Source organism: Vipera berus, assembly GCF_964194415.1.
Source record: "Vipera berus genome assembly, chromosome: Z".
NCBI classification, from domain to species: Eukaryota; Metazoa; Chordata; class Lepidosauria; order Squamata; family Viperidae; genus Vipera; species Vipera berus.
The window spans coordinates 24,097,959-24,120,976 of NC_138205.1; positions in this window are offsets into that span (position 1 = coordinate 24,097,959).

A 23,018-nucleotide genomic window follows, 5' to 3' on the forward strand; every position below is an offset into this window, starting at 1 on the left:
GGAAGTGCATAGAAGAAGGAGAAGGAAAAAAAGGAGAAGGAGAAGGAAAAAAGAAAGAAAAGAAGAAGGAAGAAGGAGGAAGACGAGGAGGAAGAGAAGGAGGAGGAGAAGAAGAAGGAGATAATCTTTTGGGAAGTTGTGGGCTACAACTTAATTTGCTCTCTAGTTTAAGGAAAGTAGGCAGGATTTTGTCAATGTAGCTGAGGTTAGTTCTATCTTTTTAGCAAGCTGGACTTCAAGGAGAACAGCAATGCTGATAAAGTCCATTGTGAGATAGATGGTACATTGAAATCATCATTTGGTGGAGGAGGAAACAGCTTCCTCTATGTTGCAAATTGTTTTGAAGGACTGCCCTACAATTATACTCTGTGCTGGTGAGGAGATTTCTGCACCTGGGTTTGATGGAATTGCAGACAGCCTTGTCCAGGGGCAGGAAGGGTAAGGTAAATTTGAGTTGATAAGATGTTGAAAAAAGATAACTGGTCATGTCCAGAAAAAAGGGAGGAAAAGGGTGTAACTTCTCTTTTTGTTTGTTAGGTATATTTTCTCCATTACACCTTTAATTGCCTTTTTAGCAGTACTATTTAAAAATAATAATTTAATAATCAATAAAACTCACTCTAGAAAAATACCTTCTTTTGTATTCTATGCTTGGAGATACTCTAGCTCACCAACTGTGGATTTGGGAGATTCCCTGTATCAGCTTTTCTTAGACCAAGTCAACTGAAAGGTCTAAATAAGGATACAAACATCATTACTCATTTGGAGCAACAATTATTTCAAATCTTATTAGTTTAGCCTTACTTGTAGATTTGTGTAGATTTTCCCCCCAAGTTAAATAATTTTATTTGCTATGCCTTGCCAGTGCTGCATTTTTCTGTTAAACCTTTAAAACCAATTTTTTTTCATAATTTCCCTCTTCTGGAAAATCTCCACAAGATTCCAAGCAAGGGAAGTTCATATTAGAGAGGCCTCAACTTTTCCCATTCATCAGATCTAAGGAGACTAACTATTAATAACATCACATATGTTCTGAAAGATCTTTCTATAATTGATACTCAGTACCTTTTCTACAATCTCACTCAGATGGAAATAGTTTGTTTGACAAACTTAGGTCTAAAATACAGGTAGTCCTTGACTTATAACAGTTCATTTGGTGACCATTCAAAGTTACAACCGCACTAAAAAATGACATGACCGGACTTCCGGTGGCGGCGCGGCGCCGAAGACAGCCTCCCCTGGCTGCCCGCGGCTCAGCTGTTTGTTTTTTCGCCCGAAACAGCACCGATCAGCTGTTCGGGCGAAATTGAAGCCCCCTCCTCGGGAGAAGAGGAGGGGGTGAGGCCCCAGGTAGGGGTAGAGTTCTCCGAGGCCGCCTGAGCTTGGAGCTTGGGCGGCTGAAGGATCGAACTCCCCCGAAGCCTGGGTTGCTCCCAGCTGGCCGTCGTCTCTGCTCCGAATTTTTTGGAGCAGAGCCAGGCGTCTGCGAACCATCCCTGCCTGAAGAAAGGACTATGATTTAAAGGAGCAGGCAGAGCGGTGCAAGAGGGAAAAAGGTGAAGAGGATTATTTTATTATACTCTCGAACTTGTTGGACTTTTTAAACTTTAATTAAAAGTGCGTCATAATTGAGGATTAAAAGATGGCGGCTAAACCTCCCTCTAAAACTCTCCGGAGTGGAGGATCCTCGCCGGTGCAACAATCATCACTACAGGCGTTGCACCCTCCTGAAGTGCTGACATCGAAGGATTTGCGAGATGCTCTGGATAAACATGCCCAGGTACTTTTGGAATCAATTAATCAATCAATTGCTGATAAATTTGCACAGATGGAGGAGAAATTGGAGAAATTCGAGGAAAGAATGGAAGAGAGGATGGAACAGAAGTATAGCGTGATGAGGGTAGACATTTTGACTTCAGTGCATAAAGTGGCGGAATGTGTGGAAGATTTAGATGAAAAAGTGGATGATTTGGCTCAAAGGAATGCTATATTAGAAGTAAAAGCACGCGAGAATGAAAATGTAAGAGGCAAATTGGAAAGGGAGTTAAGCCTTACCCAATATTACCAGATGCAGTTTGCTGTCAGAATCAGAGGTTTAAAAGAGAATGTTAAAGAAGATTTAAAGCAGCTGATCTCTGAGGCTTTCGAAGGGGTATTGAACCAGCCAGCATCCGAAATAAGAGCAGCTATGGACAAAGTGTTTCGGGTGAATTCATGGATTGCTAGACAGAGAAAATTGCCTAGAGATGTGGTGGTTTATTTTGCAAAAAGAGAAATTAGAGATCAAGTTATACAAGCTGCCTATGATGCTAAGGTCGTGATTGCTGAACAAGAAGTCTTGGTTTTAAAGGAAATTCCTCCAAGGATTTTAAGGGGAAGAAAGGACTATACATTTCTTGTGCAAGAGCTTAAGCAAAGAGATATAAGGTTCAGATGGGAGATTCCAGATGGGCTGATGGTGATGTATGAAGGTAAAAGGTACAGGCTGATTACTGTGAAACAAGCGCGTGATTTCTACAATAATGTCTTAAAAGCAACCCCATTAACGCTTCTGGAAGCTGGAAAGGGATCTGGAGAAGAAGAACAACAAGAGGAGGAAACAGAGGAAATTGGTGCTGGAGGAGATCAAGCTACAATTTCTTTGGATGATCCTAGAGAGCAAAGAGTGACACGTGCTGCTTTAAAACGAGCAAAGAAAATAAAAGAACAAGATCAGCAAAAGCCTTCAGATTCTTCACAACGCATTCATAGCCAAGCTGTGGGAGGAGCACGGCCTAAGGAAGCTAGTCCTATCAAAGCTGTGGTCCAAGAGCTTTTCGAGGATATACATGGCAACTAAATTTTTAACCTGGAATGTTAATGGACTAAATTCACCGCAGAAGAGGAAGAAAGTTTTTCAATATTTAAAACAATTTAAGATAGATGTTATATGCCTGCAAGAAACGCATATTAGAGTTTTGGATCAAAAGTACTTATTGAACTCGAGGCTGGGTACGCAATTTGTTGCTTCTGCAGAGAATAAGAAAAATGGAGTGGTTGTTTATGTTAAAAGTGCCTTAACAGCGGATCTAATCGAAGCAGATAAGCATGGAAGATATGTTATGATTGAGCTGTTGTTAGCAGGTAAAAAGACGCTTTTAGTTGGATTATATGCACCGAATCAACAACAAGCTGACTTTTTTAGTTTACTTCATACAAAGCTTACCCAGTTGGATTATAAATCCTTTATTTTTATGGGGGACTGGAACGGAGTTATGGATGTACAGTTGGATAAGGCTGGAGCCTTTAAGCGCATTCCAAGTCACGCTAGACTGCCTAAATCTTTTTTTGAAATGAAGGATGACCTGGAATTGCGAGATATTTGGCGTGAGAGACATCTGCAGGAGAAGGATTATACTTTTTATTCTGATAGACACCAATCTTTTTCGAGGATTGACTTTATTTTGTTGACTAATGATTTTCTTTTGAGAACTAAAAAGGTGAAGATCTGCGCAAGAATTATCTCTGATCACAGTCCAGTGTGGTTGGAGATTGATAAGGAAAAAGGAGATAGGCGCTCATGGCGCGTAAATGAGAATTTGTTTAGAAATCAGAGAAATGTGGAAGAATGCAAACAGCGGATGAAGGATTTTTTTGAGATTAATATGAATAAGGGTACCTCTATGGATATGGTTTGGGATGCTAGCAAGGCCTACATGAGAGGAGTGTTGATATATATGAATAATAGACATAGACGTGCAGTGGAAACTAGAAGGAAAGAACTGGAGAATGAAATAAAGGAAAAAGAAAAGGCTTTGATTTTGAACCCAGAGGATGTGAAGATCAAGGAGGCTATTAGACTGTTAAGAGGACAATTTGATAAATTAATGGCTGACCAAGTGGCGACCAATCTGCGGTTTGCTAGGCATAATACTTTCTGCAATGCTAATAAACCAGGCAGATGGTTAGCTTATAGACTGAGGAAAAAACAAAGGGCATCTAATATAGATAAGATTGAGTATAAAGGAAGGGTTGTGTATCAACAGAATCTTATTAAGGATGCCTTTGTGGATTTTTACTCGAAATTATATACTAAAGAGGACATTAATGCAAAAGATATTGATAAGTATTTGGAGAAGGCTAGCATCCCGGTTCTTACGCAAGTACAAAAAGAGGGGATTAATCAACTGATTACAGAAGAAGAAATTTTTAGAGCTATTAAGGAACTGAAGGTGGATAAAGCACCAGGCACGGATGGCTTGACTGCGGCCTATTATAAAAACTTACAATTAGAGATGATAAAACCGTTAAAGGAACTGTTCCAGACAATCCAGAGGGGGGGAAAGGTGCCTCCGTCTTGGAGAACAGCTTTTATCTCTTTGATTCCGAAGGAAGACCAGGATGCTACTTTAGTTAAAAATTACAGACCGATATCGCTTTTAAATACAGATTATAAGATATTTGCTAAGGTTTTGGCTAATAGACTGATGAGGGTTCTGCAACAGGTGATTCATGGGGATCAAACGGGGTTTATTAGTGGTAGGCAAATGAAAAATAATGTGAGACATATAGTTGATGTGTTAGAGTTTTTGGAAAGGCACAACCAGATCTCTGCAGCGCTAATTTTTTTAGATGCTGAAAAGGCTTTTGATCAATTGAATTGGCAATTTTTGTTGAAAGTTCTAGATAAAATGGATTTTGGGGAAAAATTTTTACAGCCGATTAGGGCATTATATCAAAAACAAACTGCCCGAATCATAGTTAACAATAGCCTGACAGTAGCATGTAATATTGAGAAGGGCACAAGGCAAGGGTGTCCGTTATCGCCCTTGTTATTTGTGTTAACATTAGAGATACTATTGGTTAAGATTCGGAACTCGGAAAAAATTAAAGGGATACAAGTTGGGGATCAGGACTATAGATTGAGAGCATTTGCAGATGATCTGGTTGTTACAGTGACCCAGCCAGAGAACTCTGTTGTGGACCTGATGGAGATAATAACACAATATGGGAAGGTTTCTGGATTTAAAGTAAATATACAGAAAACTAAAATTTTGGCTAGAAATATGACAGTTTCACAGAAGGCTCTCTTAGAAGGACTAACTGGATTTGAGATTGTTAAAAGGGTTAAATATCTGGGGGTGATTTTGTCGCCCTCTAATACAAAGCTATATAAAAATAATTATGAAAAACTATGGGGGAAAATTCAAAAGGAATTGGAGAGTTGGCAAAAATTGCAATTGTCTTTGCTGGGACGGATTGCAGCAGTGAAAATGAATGTCCTGCCCAAATTTTTATTCTTGTTTCAAATGATACCGATTCTTAAGAAAGACTCTAATTTGGAGGAATGGCAGCGAGGTATCAATAAATTTGTGTGGGCAGGGAAAAAGCCACGAGTTAAACTTAAGATTATGCAGGATACTCGTGAGAGAGGTGGCCTTAAACTGACTAATCTTAAATTATATTATGAAGCTGCTGCATTAGTAGGAATAAGTGATTGGATTAATTTGACGCAATTGAGGTTATTAAATCTTGAGGGCCATGATTTGTTGTTTGGCTGGCATGCATATTTGTTGTATGATAAGAAGGTAGATACTGTGTTTAGGATACATATTTTAAGACAGGCATTGCTGAGAGTTTGGAAGAAGTATAGACATAAGCTAAGCAGCAAGATACCATTGTGGGCAATTCCAAAACACGCAATAGAAAATATACATGCTGGTTTTAAACATGATGTGACTACGTATAAGGAAATTTTAAGCCTGGAAAGGAATGTTTGGTGTTTGAAATCATATAGCCTCTTGCGAGAAGAGAAGGTTGTTCAATCTTGGTTTCAATATATTCAATTACAGGCCAGGTGGAAAGAAGACCAGAAAAATGGATTTACAATGACTGATGGAAATTTGATAAAGCAGATTAGAAATCAGGGGTCAGCACATATTAAACGGATATACCTTGCATTGATAGAGATTGACTCGGAAACAGAGCTTGTTAAGGACTGTATGATAAAGTGGGCCCAAAATATCCAGGAAGTTATTACAATGGACATGTGGGAAAAGATTTGGGTGAGGAACGTAAAATTTACACAAGCTCAAAATTTAAGAGAGAACTTTTACAAAATGTTTTATAGATGGCATCTAGATCCTAAAAAGCTTGCAAGTATGTATCCGAATTATCAGCCTAAGTGTTGGAGGTGTGGTGATGAAGATGCAACGTATTTCCACATATGGTGGACTTGTAAAAAGGTTAAGGCTTTTTGGATAAAAGTCTGGTGGAATATGCAGAAGATTTTTAAACAGAGGATAAAGTTTTGTCCGCAACTTTTTTTGTTGGGAATAATTGCAGACGCTACAGTTGTGGACACTAAGCTGATGTTGAACTTAATTACGGCGGCAAGACTTTTGATAGGCCAATATTGGCAGAAAGAGGAACTGCCGACCATAGAAGAGTGGACTTTAAAGGTTTCCGACCTGGCAGAGATGGCGAAGATTTCGGCTTATTTGAAAGATCATTCGCAAGAACGCTATATTATGGAATGGAGAAAATGGATTGAGTTTATCCAGAACAAGTATAGGGTTAAGAAGTTTTACGTAGCATTTGAATAAGTCTTCTTTCGTTTTTTTTTCTTTTTTTTTTATTCTAGTTTTTTATATATATTTAATATTGTTAAGGTGTGTCTTATCCTATATAAGCTAGAGAGTGATGGATTTTAGAACTTATAGTTGTTAGTACATGATTGTTTATGATTGCTTTTTATATATATACCTTGTATTTAGCTCTGGGAAGTCGGGGGGGGGAGGGGGAGGGTGGAGGGAGGGGGGGAGGGAGGGAGGTTGGGGGGAGGTAGGGGGGGAGCAGGGAGGGGGAAGGGGGGTTTCTTAAGGGAAAACTGTATTTTAAAACTTTTCAATAAAAAAAAAATGACATGACCGTTTCCCCTCATGGTCATGTGATCAAAATTCAGATGCTTAGCAACTAGTTCATATTTATGATGGTTGCAGTGTGCTAGGGTCATGTGATCACTTTTTATGACTTTCTCACAAGCAATGTCAATGGGGAAGGCAGATTCACTTAACAGCTGGGTTACTAACTTATCAACTAAGGCGATTCACTTAACTCCTGTGGCAAGAAAGGTTGTAAAATGGAGCAAAACTCAACAAACATTTCACTTAACAACAGAAATTTTGGATTCACTTGTGGTCATTAAGTTGAGGAGTACCTGTATGCATCACCTGTTTTGTTTCAGAATACATGGAAACTTCATCTTCTTGTACTTGATGATGAAGCAATCGTATATTGGATAATGGTTTTCAGGATGGACTGAAGCAGCTCAGATATTTGTTCATGACTCTATTTTGGGTTATTTTATTCCAAAGCCTGGTTTATCAGCTGGGCATTAAAAAAGAAAGATCATTATGTGTCTAATATATTGGAGAAAAGACTACTAAGAATGCTGCTTCAGGCTTCTGAAGGAAAGATGGAACAAAAATCTATTTTTTAAAAAAATAATCAGTCTCTTCAGATGATGATGATAATAATAATAATAATAATAATAATAATAATAATAATAATAATAATAATAATAATAATGATGATGATGATGATGATGATGATGATGATGTTGGAAGAGACCTTGGAGCCTATCTTCTGGAGTGTTGGCTATTCCTGCCAGCTTGGTGTCATCTGCAAATTTGATGAGTTCCCCATCTATCCCCTCATCCAAATCGTTGATAAAGATGTTGAAGAACACTGGGCCTAGAATAGAGCCCTGGGGCACCCCACTACACACTTCCTTCCATGTAGTTCCATTGAGGACCACATGCTGAGTATGGCCGGTCAGCCAGCTACGAATCCATCTGGTGGTGATGCTGTCTAACCCACATTTTTCTGTCTTATCAAGTAGTTCCCCTTCATGGATTACTGCCTTGTCGGGGCGAAGGGGCTTGCGTAATTCAATAAAGCTATATGCCGTGCAGGGCCACCCAAGACAGAAAGGACATAGCAGAGAGTTCTGACAAAACATGATCCACTGGAGAAGGAAACGGCAACCCACTCCAGTATCTTTGCCATGAAAACCCTATGGACAGTACTAAAAGGCAAAACGATATGATGCTGGAAGATGAGCCCCTCAGGTCAGAAGGCATCCAATATGCTACTGGGGAAGAGCAGAGGGCTAGTACTAGTAGCAGCAGAAAGAATGAAGCGACTGGGCTAAAGCTGAAAGGACACTCAGCTGTGGATATGTCTGGTGGTGAAAGGAAAGTCCGATGCTATAAAGATTTTTTTCTCCATAGGAACCTGGAATGTAAGATCCATGAATCAAGGAAAGCTGGACATGGTCAAACAAGAGATGACAAGACTGAACATCGACATCTTAGCTATCAGCGAACTAAAATGGACAGGAATGGATGAATTTAATTCAGATGACCATCAGGTATACTACTGCAGGCAAGAATCCCTCAGAAGAAATGGAGTAGCCTTCGTAGTCAATAAAAGAATAGGAAAAGCAATACTGGGATACAATCCTCAAAATGACAGAATGATCTCAGTTCGAATCCAAGGCAAACCATTCACTATCACAGTAGTCCAAGTCTATGCCCCAACCACCGGTGCTGAAGAGGATGAAATTGACCGGTTCTATGAAGCCCTACAGCACCTTATAGAACTAACACCAAAAAATGATGTCCTTATCATCATGGGGGATTGGAATGCTAAAGTAGGAAGACAAAAGATAACTGGAATAACAGGCAAGTTTGGCCTTGGAGTACAAAATGAAGCAGGGCACAGGCTGATAGAATTTTGTCAAGAGAATACGATGGTCATAGCAAACACTCTTTTACAACAACCCAAGAGACGGCTCTACACATGGACATCACCAGACGGTCAACACAGAAATCAGATTGACTATGTGCTCTGCAGCCAAAGATGGAGAAGCTCTATACAGTCAGTAAAAACACGACCAGGAGCTGACTGTGGCTCAGACCATGAGCTTCTCATTGCAAAGTTTAGGCTTAAACTGAAGAAAGTAGGGAAAAGCACTAGGCCACTCAGGTATGAATTAAGTCATATCCCTGTTGAATATACAGTAGAGGTGACAAATAGATTTAAGGAATTAGATCTGATAGACAGAGTGCCTGAAGAACTATGGACAGAGGTTCGCAACACTGTACAACAGGTAGCAACCAAAACCATCCCAAAGAAAAAGAAATGCAAGAAAGCAAAATGGCTGTCTGAGGAAGCACTGCAAATAGCTGAGGAAAGGAGGGAAGCGAAAGGCAAGGGAGAAAAAGAAAGTTACGCCCAATTGAATGCAGAATTCCAGAGAATAGCTAGAAGAGATAAGAATGTCTTCTTAAATGAACAATGCAAAGAAATAGAAGAAAACAATAGAATAGGGAGGACCAGAGATCTTTTTTTTTAAAAATGGAGAGATGAAGGGAATGTTTAATGCAAAAATGGGCATGATAAAGGACCAAAATGGCAGGGACCTAACAGAGGCAGAAGAGATTAAGAAGAGGTGGCAAAATTACACAGAAGAACTATACAAGAATGACCTTAAAGTCCATGATAATCACAATGAGGTGGTCACTGACCTTGAGCCAGACATCCTAGAATGTGAAGTGAAGTGGGCCTTAGAAAAGCTGAGCAACAACAAAGCTAGAGGAGGTGACAGTATTCCAGCTGAGCTATTCAAAATCTTAAAAGACGATGCAGTAAAAGTGCTACACTCAATTTGCCAGCAAATTTGGAAAACTCAACAGTGGTCACAGGATTGGAAAAGATCAGTTTACATTCCAATTCCAAAGAAAGGCAGTGCCAAAGAATGTTCAAGCTATCGCACCATTGCACTCATTTCTCATGCTAGTAAAGTTATGCTTAAAATCCTACGTCCATTGACTATGCTAAAGCCTTTGATTGTGTGGATCATAACAAACTGTGGTAAGTTCTTAAAGAGATGGGGGTACCAGACCATCTTATTTGTCTCTTGAAAAACCTATATGTGGGCCAAGAAGCAACAGTGAGAACTGGACACGGAACCACTGATTGGTTCAAAATTGGGAAAGGAGTCTGGCAAGGATGTATACTGTCACCCTGCCTATTTAACATATACAGAGCACATCATGAGAAAGGCAGGGCTAGATGAATCAAAAGTTGAAATTAAGACTGCCGGAAGAAATATCAGCAACCTAAGATATGCAGAAAGTGAAGAAGAACTAAAGAGCCTCTTGTTGCAGCTGAAGAAGGAAAGTGCAAAACCTGGGTTGTAACTTAACATTAAGAAAACCAAGATCATGGCATCCAGCGCTCTCAATTCCTGGCAAATAGATGGGGAAGAAATGGAGGTAGTGACAGATTTTATTTTCCTGGGTTCCAAGATCACTGCAGATGGGGACTGTAGCCAAGAAACTAAAAGACGCTTGCTCCTCGGGATGAAAGCCATGGCAAATCTAGACAGCACACTAAAAAGCAGAGACATCACCCTGTCAACAAAAGTGCGTATAGTCAAGGCTATGGTCTTCCCAGTTGCAATGTATGGCTGTGAAAGTTGTCCCATAAAAAAGGCTGAGCGCCAAAGAATTGAGGCCTTTGAACTATGGTGCTGGAGAAGACTCCTGCGAGTCCCTTGGACTGCAAGGCGATCAAACTGGTCAGTCCTAGAGGAGATCAACCCTGATTGCTCTTTAGAAGGTCAGATCCTGAAGGTAAAACTCAAATACTTTGGCCACCTAATGAGAAAGAAGGACTCACTGGAGAAGAGCCTAATGCTGGCAAAGATTGAGGGCAATAGAAGAAGGAGATGACAGAGAATGAGGTGGCTGGATGGAGTCACTGAAGCAGTAGACTTGAGCTTAAATGGACTCCAGAAGATGGTAGAGGACAGGAAGGCCTGGAGAAACATTGTCCATAGGGTTGCGGTGGGTCAGACATGATTTCGCAGCTAACAACAACAACATCAAGTAGGAGGATGTGATCTACTTGATCAAATGCCTTACTGAAGTCCAAGTAAATTATATCCACAGCATTCCTCTGGTCCACTAATTTTGTCACTTGGTCAAAGAATGCAATAAGATTTGTCTGGCATGATCTGTTTCTGACAAACCCATGTTGGCTTTTAGTAATAACTTTTTTTGCCTCTAGGTGTTCTCTGATTTGTTGTTTAATTATCTTTTCCAGAATCTTCCCAGGTATTGAGGTCAGGCTGATAGGTCTGTAGTTTCCTGGATCTATTTTTCCCCCTTTTTTGAAGATGAGAACTACATCAGCTCTTTTCCAGTCCTCTGGTAGTTCCCCAGTGCTCCAGGATCTTTGAAAAATATAGTTCAGTTGTTTTGAGATCATATCTGCCAGTTCCTTGAGAACCTTGGGGTACAATCCATCTGGTCCTGGTGATTTGAACTCATCTAGGCTGGATAGGTACTCACTTACCATTTTCTTGCCTATATTAATGTGTTTCTAATCTATTTTTTATGGTACTGTTTTTGTTAGGTTGGGCTGTTATTTCCCTTTATATAAAGACAGAGGCAAAAAATGAGTTAAATAGTTCTGATTTCTCCGTTGTTTGTGACCTTCTTGCCACTTTCTCCCACTAATGGACCAATCATTTCCTTAACTTTTTTCTTGTTTTTCACATGTTGAAAGAAGCTTTTTTTGTTATTTTTGACTTTGGTCACAAGCCTTAGTACATTTTGAGCCTTAGCTTTCCTCACTTCATCTCTGCAGGCAGAGACTATTTGCTGATATTCTGCTTTAGTTATGTGCCCCTCTTTCCACTTTTTATACTTGTCCTTTTTATCTTTCAATTTATCAGAGAGTTCTTTATGTAGCCATGCTGGTTTCTTTTGAGAGCTGTTATTTTTCTTCTTCATTGGTATTGTGCTAGAGTGGGCTTTTATTATCTCACTTTTCAAAATTTCCCAAGCTTCTTGAGTTGTTTTCCCCTTGAGGATTCTCATCCATGGAATCCTTCCCAAGCCCTCTCTAAGTTTATTGAAATTAGCTTTCTTAAAGTCCAAGACTCTAGTTTTTTATTATTTTTATTTTAATTCCATTTATATCCCGCCCTTCTCCGAAGACTCAGGGCGGCTTACAAGCTTAGCAGTAGCCTTCATTCTATGTATATGCCTGCTTATTAGGGCTTTCATACACCCCCCCCCAAGTGGCATTATTACAAAGTCAGCTTAATTGCCCCTAACAATCTGGGTCCTCTGTTCTATTGCTTGTGCTTCCATATTGCATGATCACTTGCCCCCAAGGTTTCTGTCGCTTCAACACCTTCTATCATTTCATCTCTGTTAGTGAGAATTAGATCCAATATGGCTAATCCCCTAGTTCCCTTCTCTACTTTTTGGGAGAGAAAGTTGTCTGCTAGGTTTGTCAAGACCCTGAGGACCCAGATTGTTGGGGGCAATAAGCTGACTTTGTAATAATGCCGCTTGGGGGGGGGGCGAAAGCCCTAATAAGCAGGCATATACATAGAATGAAGGCTACTGCTAAGCTTGTAAGCCGCCCTGAGTCTTCGGAGAAGGGCGGGATATAAATGGAATAAAATAAAATAAAATAAAAGAATCTGTTTGATCTTCCACTTGGTACAATTTGTCTCCCAGTTGATGTCAGGATGATTAAAGTCCCCCATTACTATTGTGATGTGCTTCCTACATACCTTACTTAACTGACTAGCAAATAGTTCATCTATTTCCTCTGTTTTGTTGGTTGGCCTATAGTATAGACCTATGGCAATGTCATTTCCCCCCCTTTTATATTGACCCAAATGCATTCAAGACAGTTTTCATCATTGTTGTGCTCTATTTCTGTGGAGATGTAGTTATTTCTTTTATAGAGAGCAACTCCACCTCCTCTTTTATTTGGTCTGTTTCTTTTAAATAATTTAAATCCCTCTAGCTGTGTGTTCCCTTTGTGGGTTTCATCCCACCATGTTTCCGTAATGGCAACAATATCTGCCCTCATATACCTGAATTTCTAGTTCACCCTGTTTACTGTTCATACTCTGTGCATTGGTGTATAGAAATTTCAGTCCTTTATGACTGACCCTGTGTTTACTTTCTACATAACCTGTGTGGTGCCTGAGTTCCCCTATTTTCTTACCACCTGTTTGGTTAGTGCACTTTGTGTGGCACTCACTATTAAAAGTTTGATTTTGCTTGATAGCAAGGTAGATATTCTTGTCCACACACACATCTATGTTACATGCACTGCTAACCCTGTAATTTTTTGATTGCCAGGGACAGGGATGTTCTGTATCAATTAACTCACTGTCCCCATTGCTAAATTTAAATATTCCTCCAGAAAAATCTGTGAGTTTATTGCCAAGTAATTATACCATGTAGTAGTATACAATGGTCTCAGAACATAAAATACTTAAGTCTTTTAAGTCTCTTGATCCCTAATACTTGCCTGATACTGTCCCCCAAGTTGTTCCAAAGGAAAATTTGGGGCCCTGGATGTTTACTTCTTTATCATCTTAGCTGGATGATGACAGGTTGAGAGCTTGTATATGTTCCATAAACAGCAGGATCATTGTGTTCTCTTGTTCAGCCAAAAGACAGTCCATGACCAGAATTATCTCAAAAGAGGATAGGAACTGGCCAGGGCATGACAGCTGATCACAAAGAAGGCCTTGTGAATATTATAAATATTCCATAATATCATCCACAACAGCTTTGTCCACCATAAGCTCTCAGTTTTGCAATCAAGAGTTTCAGGAAGGGAGGATTGGTCTGTTCCATGTTGGGCACCTATTCTTGGTCCAAATTGGACCAAATTGAGGTTGGTCCCAGTAGAGGGAACAAAAACACAGGGAAAAGACTTTTATAACAACACAAACTTGCACCTGATTTTGAAGTGTAGTTATTGGCTTGCTGAAGGAAATGCAGTCTGGTTCTCAAATCAACATCAATTGTCTACCCTTGATTCCTGTGGCAGGGGTGTCAAACTGCCGGCCCATGGGATGGATGCGTCATGTGGAAGCTGCACCCACCCCATTGCAGGCAATGGCAAAACCATCCCGATGCTTTGCATGACATCACATGACATCGTGAGTTTGACATGTCTGATCTAAAGCAAGATTATTATTTTTTAACTTCAACCACTTGTGTGAAGTACAACTCCTGGAATCTCCCTGCTGATCTAAAGAAAACAGAAGCTCTAAACTTTCTAGAATTCCTTTGAAATATAATATGAGCTAATGAATGAGGAGCTACTGCCTCATCCTGGGACTGTCATTGCAGCAAGGCATAAACACAGGCATATTTAGATAAGCCACTCCTTACACACATTTACCATACCAACAGCTCCTTAAGACCCTCAGAGGAGGAACCTTATAGCCTAAGTTTAGCCTCTCCATAACAGTAGCAAACCTGCAAATAACTCCTTATAAGCACATCTTTACAACCCTACCATGTAAAAGCAAATATGATAAAATTCAAGTTGAATTAAATGCAATTAATGGAGAAATGTGGTGGGACCCAAAGGAGGGATAACATGAATCTGGGAAACACATATTTGTTTTGGTTTTCCATTTATTTATTACACATTTATTTTTTAAAACTCCTGATAAAGCTTATCTATGCTGTGTGAAATCTAGATCCACAGACATTACCAAGCATTTGTATAATTTGGTAATTGAGATTTTTTAGTTTTCAAAAAGTGCCTTAGAAAAGGAGTTAATACTCCTAATACTCAAATGCTTGGTCATTTTCAGTACACTTTATTTCAGCAAACCAATCTTTATCCTAACAGTTTTTTTAGATAATTAGTTTTACCACTCGCAATCAAAAAAGGCATCTTCAGGTCTCTTTCTGTCTTTAATATATATTTTGCCTGAAAAAAAGGAAAAAGTGAAAGCTTCTATACGAAAGCAAAGGAGGTCAAATAGAGGGTGGCAATATAGGCTATAATTTCTTTCTCCTATTTTTGTTCAGTGCAAACATGGTAAATCTGTAATATACATAGAAGAAATTTGGCCACAAATGGAATTTGAGTCCAGCTTCTTAGACTTATAGGATCTCTTTACTTCTTCCAATAAATCTGTTTCATGTCAGGGTGGGTGGGTATTATTTCCATTTTTGTTTGAAGCTAGTTTGGTATAGTGGTTAAGACATTAGGTCTGGAACTGGGAGACCATGAGTTCTGGTCCCACTTTCAGCACAAAGACAGCTGGGTGACCTCAGGCCAGTCACTCACTCTCAACCCTAGGAAAGAGGCAATGCCAAACCACTTTTGAAATCTTGCTAAGAAAACTGCAAGGGCATTTCCAGGTAGTCGCCAGGAATCAAAATCAGATTTGAGGGCACACACACACACATTTTTAAAAATAACAGACATTATGCTGAATTCATTGAGAGAGCTTCACATACTGGCAGTTTCCATCAATCCACCCCAAAGGGAAAGCAGATACATTTTATCATTGTTCTGCACTCCAGTTTTGTTTTTGTGGGGAAAAAAAAGATGCCCAGCGAGGGAGCTGCTAAGGTTTGTCTACATGTACCCGGAAGTCAGGATAATTTAATTAATGCACTATTTTTTAATAAAAAAAATCAGTAATATCCATCAGTGTGTAGGGTCACACAAGAATGTGGATTATTTGTTTGTTTGTTTAATTAATTAATTTTTTACACCATCCATTTCACCTAAGTGATAGTAAACAGATGATTCTGAAACAATGGAGAGAGCCCATATGAAAGAATACTTATTCCATATCCTGAGCAATAGCATTCTGAAGAAATTTAGACACACTACTTAGATTTAGCATATTGTTTTAATATTTTTTTTTCCTGAACATCAGCATATCTCCTTTTCCCCCCTCTCCTTTCCTTTCCTTTCCTTTCCTTTCCTTTCCTTTCCTTTCCTTTCCTTTCCTTTCCTTTCCTTTCCTTTCCTTTCCTTCTTTTTTTTGGAGGTTGTAATATGTACTGTAAATAAGATAGTGTACTGTATGAAAACACTGACTGCCCTCATCTGGCACAAAATGGCATAACAACTTTTTTAAGTATGTAAGCCAACACAAGATTCAACTTTTGATTACTGCTTCATTCATACAATTGAATGGGAACAGACATATGCTGAATCTAATGTTGGCTTATTCAAAAGCATGTTAAGTCTTCTAGAAGAATTTAACTTCAGCTTACTGTCTTCCTTTATTTTCCATCCATTTCATCTATTTTCTTACATTACATTTTATTAAAGAAAAAAAAAGCTGAAGTAGATGAACAATGTCTCTTGAGGCTTAGAGTTTCCAGCATGGAAACACCATCATTTAGCACACTTTCTTCTATTGGCAAGTCATTTAAGATGAACCAGAACTGAAACTCAGCAATATCTACAGATATGACTGAAAAAGTATCATATACTTGGTTCTTTCATCACAACTCAGAGATACAGACTCAAGTAAAGAGTGAACATGGTAGAGTAGGTAAGATGTACAATTCAGACAGAGAAATCAAGTTTCTAGTCTACCTTTGGATGTTCATCAGGTGACTTTAGGCCAGTTGCTCTATCTCAGCCCAACCTAATTCACAGAGTTATTTTTTTTTTAATATTTTTTTTTATTTTTTTTTTTACTTTTTTTATTTCTTTTATTTTATTTTTTTTATTTTCTTTTTTTTTTATTTCTTTATTTTTTTTTTATTATTTTTATTTATTTATTTATTTATTTTTTATTTTTTTTATTTTTTCTTTCGATGTTTTTTTTTTTTATTGAAAAGTTTTAAAATACAGTTTTCCTTTAGAAAACCCCCCTTCCCCCTCCCTCCTCCCCTCCCTACCTCCCCCCTATCCCCCCCCTCCCCCTCTCCCTCCTCCCTCCCCTGCCTCCCCCCCCTACTTCCCCTCCTCCCCCCCTCCCCCCCCCCCGACTTCCCAGAGCAAAATACAAGGTATATATCTAAAAAGCAATCATAAACAATCATATACTAACAATTATAAACTCTAAAATCCATCACTCTCTAGCTTATATAGAGTAAACCAATCCTTAATAATACTAAATATGTATAAAGAACTAAAATAAAAGAAAACTAGCGTCATTCCCATCTATGTTCTTCCACAATTCACTATTTCCTAAACATATTCTCATTTACACATCACAAGCACCTATCCCTATTAACCTCTCTAGCCAAAATAGATAGTTCTTACACAAATTAACCCACATTAACCCACAAAACTTTCTTCCTCTTCCTCTGTAGTAAATTGTCCATTAATTCCAAATTAAAGATTCTGTTACCATACATATCATCCCAAAACTCTTAAAAACACAACTACCACTTGACTATCAGTATGTTGTGGAAGTTCCATAGATTTCTACTGGTCCTATTTTCTTATCTTTTTTGAGCGTTTTAAGGCAGCACGCGTCACCCTCTGTTCTCTAGGATCATCCAAAAGAGTTGCAGCTTGATCTCCTCCTGTACCATTCTTGTCTATCTGTCCATCTTCATCCTCTTGATGTTCTCCTTCTCCAGATCCCTCTGCAGCTTCCAAAAGTGTTGATGGGGTTGCTTTTAAGACATTGTTGTAAAAATCATGCGCTTGCTTCACAGTACCCAAACAGTACCTTTTACCTTCATACATGAAGCTCAACCCAGCTGGAATCTCCCATCTGAACCTTATATCTCTTTGCTTGAGCTCTTGCACAAGAAATATAAAGTCCTTCCTTCTCTTTAAAATCTTTGGAGGAATTTCTTTTAGAACCAAAACTTCTTGACCAGCAATCACAACTTTAGTATCATAGGCAGCTTGTATAACTTCATCTCTAATTTCCCTTTTTACAAAATAAACCACCACATCTCTAGGCAACTTTCTCTGTTTAGCAATCCACGAGTTCACACGAAACACTTTGTCCATGCCTTGTTTTATTTCAGATGCTGGATGGTTCAATACCACCTCAAAAGCCTCAGAAACCAGCTGCTTTAAATCTTCCTTAATATTCTCTTTTAGGCCTCTAATTCTAACAGCAAACTGCATCTGGTAAAATTGAGCCAGACTCAGTTCGCTATCCATTTTGTCTTTTAAATCTTCAATTTCCAATACTTTTGCTTCTAATATAGCATTCTTTTGAGTCAGTTCTTCCACTTTGTCATCCAGCACCTCCACACATTTAGCTACTTTATGCACTGAGGACAAAATGTCTACCTTCATCTCTCTGAGTTTCTGTTCCATCCTTTCTTCCATTCTCTGCTCCAATTTCTCCAATTTCTCCTCCATCTGTGCAAATTTAACACCCATTGACTCCAAAATTAACTGGGTATGTTTTTCAAGATCCTTCAATGTCAATACATCTGGAGAATGCAACGCCTGCAGTAATGATTGTTGTTGCACAGGAGAATTTCCAGCACTCCGAAAAGTTCTAGGGGGAGGTTTAGACGCCATCTTTTACTTACAATTGTGACGCACTTTCACTTTAAGTTTTAAGCAAAGTCCATCAAGCTCGAGAGTAAAATAAAATAATCCTCTTCATCTCTTCATCTTTCCCTCTTGTACTGCTCTGCCTGCTCTTTTCCTTTCATAGTCTCTCCTTCAAGCAGGGATGGTCGCAGACGCCTGGCTCTGCTCCATGAAGTCCGGAGCAGAGACGCTAGCCAGCTGGGAGCAGCCCAGGCTGCGGGGGAGTTCGATCCTTCAGCCGCCCAAGCTCCAAGCTCAGGCGGCCCCGGAGAACTCAACCCCTACCTGGGGGCTCACCCCCTCCTCTTCTCCCGAGGAGGGGGCTTCAAATTCGCCCGAACAGCTGATCGGCGCTGTTTCGGGTGAAAAATCACACAGCTGAGCGGCGGGCAGCCCGGGAAGGCTGTCTCCGGCGCCGCGGAGCCACCGGAAGTCCTAATTCACAGAGTTATTGTTGGGTGGGGAAAACAAATATAAATCCATGACATACAAAAATGGTAAAATCCTACTCATTTAGACACACTAACTCCTCTCTATCTTGAAAATATTACCTGTAATGAATAGTAGGTACAACTGATTTCAATTTATAAAATCATTTGGATTGAAAAGGTTTCATTAAAAACAATTTTTCTGTTCTGATGAAGTTGGCAAATATATAGATTGCTGTACCTAAATTAAAAATATATATAAACAGGGAGAGCCAGTTGGCATTTTGGTCTTACATTTAGCCTGAATTCGGCATTTGGATAGAAACAGAAGCACTGCAACATTTGCTCTATACGTGTTAATTTTTGTTATATAATATTGATTTCGATGACCAACATACATAATGAGCTACCAAATCAATGATGATCCTTAGCAACTACATAAATCGATTTTCTTCAGGAGAATCTGTCTCCAGCTAGGTCCTTCAGATCTTCTAATGGTGCTATAAATGAAACTATCCATCTTGCTGATGGTTAGATAGACAGACAGATAGATGGATAACCATATTGGCTGAAAAAAATTCAGAAAAGAAGAGACAATGGATAGAATGATGATGAAATATAAAATATATAAAATTTATATGACCATCCTTCTTATAAAAAGTGACTCAGAGCAGTTTACCAAAACTAATAAAACAAAATTTACATAAAAATAGTAATTACTAAAAAAGTGATAAATCCCACATGTCTTCTCATATTTTCCATTTTGCCCAGCATTACAGACTTCTCCAGAGACTAAGAACTTTGTCAAATGTGTCCCAAATATTGTCTGATCTTTTGAGTCTGATCATTGGTGCTTGAATGAGAACTTTGGGTTGATAATTTTCTGATTTGTTTATTTTCTTGGCTCTCCATGGTATTTTTGAACATAAAAGTTCAAAAGTATCAGAATTCTATCTTAGTCCAATTCTAGTTTCTATAGAGTGTCGCTTGCACAATTCTGATCTTTGTAGGTATAGATACATCTTGACATCTGAATACTGTACCCATTCCATATATTAAATAAATGGGAGAGAGTATACGTTACAACTTTTTCCCCTCCTTCAACAACCTGGAGATAGTCTCTTTTGCCATATTCTTTCTGTATTGTGGTTTCCTGTGTACAAATTTCAGATACAAATAACTCTATCCTATATCCTAAAAATAGGACAGATTATACAAAGAAGAGCAATATGATGCAACTTTAGAGAGAGAGCTTTTTACTTATGTTGTGAAGAATATAAGCTACTTTATATATTTTTTATTTTTCTGCTTTTTCCTCTTTTTCCTTTACTTTTTTTCTTCCTTTTGTTTAAAAAAATTAATAAAAATTACACGTTTGTGTGTGTATTTATGCATGTGTATGTGTATGTGTGTGACATTTTGCAGGTGAATATTTGTTTTATTTTAATTATAGATAATATGTGTACTCTTCTGTTCTCTTTAAAAACAGAAATAAATATTTGCTGTGCTTCCGTTTATTGTTGAAAATAATTTTCTTGATAAACTAATGTCTGCTACTCCAGTGTTGTTTGTTTATTAACTAGCAGGATTGATCTTAATTAGTATGGTTCAGAATTGTTAATTAAGAAAAAGAAGGCAAGATTACCTTTGTGTATGTATGTTTGTTGCTCAAAGATTTATGCAGGATTACATGTCTTGTGGAAGCCAAATGTGACTTCATAAAATGCCAACACTGCACCAAAGGTTGTTGCCAAAATGTAATCTTTGTGGAAAAAATGAGCAAATTGTTAAATAGATGGGATCTAATATTAACTAGATTAAATCAGGTCAAAGCAAATTAAATTTAGTATCATACCAGATACATTTATTTTTTGGGGTAAAACAGATAATAATATTTTGCTGTCAGCTATGGTAAACCTTTCCACAGCTTTGTCCAAACCAGTCTTCAGTTTTGTTATTGGAAATACACATACTGTTAGATAATAATCATACACAGCAGTGTCGGAAGTACATAATCAAGGAATTGTTTCAGCTGATATTTCAGCATGACACCTTTTTTCTAACACTTATTTTATTTTGGTTAGTTATACCTAACCAAAAATTTGAATGTTCCTTTCTACCCCCCCTTTTTTTTAAAAAAAAGAGCATTTGCCCCTGCGATATACTCATAAATGAATTAGAAATCTACTTGATGAGAATGACAACTGAAGGCCCATCTATACAAAGAACATATAGTGTTGAAGGCTATTCCAGTCAGAAAGCCTAAGAGATGCACATATATGGAGTTGAAAAGCCCATATCCTGCTGCACTGAAGCCCAAATCTCCAAGGCCAGTATTGGTAGGATTACAGATGCCAAGAGCTTGGGAGGAAAGCCAGGAAATTCCACAACAATGACTGGAAAGAGATTACCTCAGAGGGCAAAAGGCAAAAGGCGCTTTCAGTTGGAAATAGCAGCAGCTGGCTATACTCAAGAGCTGGCAATTACAGCAAGGATCCTAAAGGGAGTCATTAGGTCACCCCCACAGTTCTTCTCATCCTCTTAGCACCTGCTGGGAGGGAAGGGGATGAGATGGGAAGGGGGTAGGTGGAAATGGGCACTTTATTATGTGTGCTGGTGATTTATTATCAGCAGGAGGTGAGAGAAGGCTTCAGAATGCTTTAAATGGAAGATGCTATGCTCACCCTTTCTGGAGTGAACTTGAGAATCTGGTCCAAAATACAAGAGGCCACTTTAAAAAGCTATCCTTTATGGCTTCATACCATTAGATGATACTAATACTATGTTTAAAACATGACATTAATATCTGGCTATTAATATCTCCCTATGAATAGATAGATAAATTATATTATCTGTCATAGAAAATTCTTCTTAATTTGTTCATTTTTACTTCATCAGAATATATTTAACCATTTAGATTAAATTGATTTATTTAGGTTTAGAGAAAAATAGACACTAAAGCATTCATAATTCTATCTAATATACCAAGGGAATAATAATAAATGCAACTCAATAATAAAAACTCACACACTAGTATTACATATCTTTTTATAAAATAATTAAATATCTTTAAAATTACAGTTCATCTTTAAAGATATTAATCACCTGCTAAATCTGTATCTGAAGTATTAGATTATCCGAAAGCTGTGGACATAGTTTCCTAAAAAGCTCTTACTGTGCTATGAGTATAGGAGTTACCTTTTTCAGCAAAGCAGATTTTTTTAATTTTACGATGTTTACCTTTTCACTTTTGTAAATTATAAGGTACTGCAATCAATTGTGCCAGTTACTGAAATAAATGATAAGATTTATTTATTTCTGAGATCTTGAGCAAACATTTAACTGAAATGTAGAAGGGAGGGAGGGAAGGAGGGAAGGAAGGAAGGAAGGAAGGAAAAACCAAACAAGCAAGAAATACCTATTTTAATTTAGGTACCTTATTATGGATAAATAACTTAGAATTTTGTATAACTCCACTTTACTAGCATAACACCAGATATGCATATATGATGTGCATAAAATTGCAACTCCACTGGTTTTCCATTGGCAAAGATATCTTATTGGAACAGCCAACAGAGGCAGATAGAAAAATTGAATGTGGATGGCATAGGAGATATGTGCATTTTTGAAACATTAAGAAAAAACTTTGCTAGAATAGATCAAAAGACCAATCAGAACTAAAATTCATTACTCACTTTTCTTCCTTAACAATGATATTTAAAGACAACAACCTTCTAATAGTTGAAGTAATAAATCACTATTGATACTGCAGGGTAGAGTTCATCAGATTATAGACATGATCCTCTTGATAAAACAATTTATAACAGATCCAGATATTCAGCAGTAGCTGTCTTGTTAATTTAAATTTGAGAGAGAGAGGATTAAAAATGTTAATGTTCACATTGATAACACTGCCACCTATATTGCCATGGGCAAACATTGGACGTGTGTAATTTAGCACTACAGTATGCAAATTCCATACTGTAAGAACACAACTCAGATTTCACAGCATGCTGAAATACCCCTGTAGTCACGAGTTATCTACATATAGAATTCACAGTGGGAAATCTGGGGATGGGAAACTTCTATTAGACACTTGGCATACAAAGGGACTGCTTTGCATAACAGAGGCTCACACTGCACAGATTTAAACAAGTTACTAGAATTTCCCTGTCTAGAACCTCATTAGAGTTACGCTAATATTTTATAGTGCTTCCT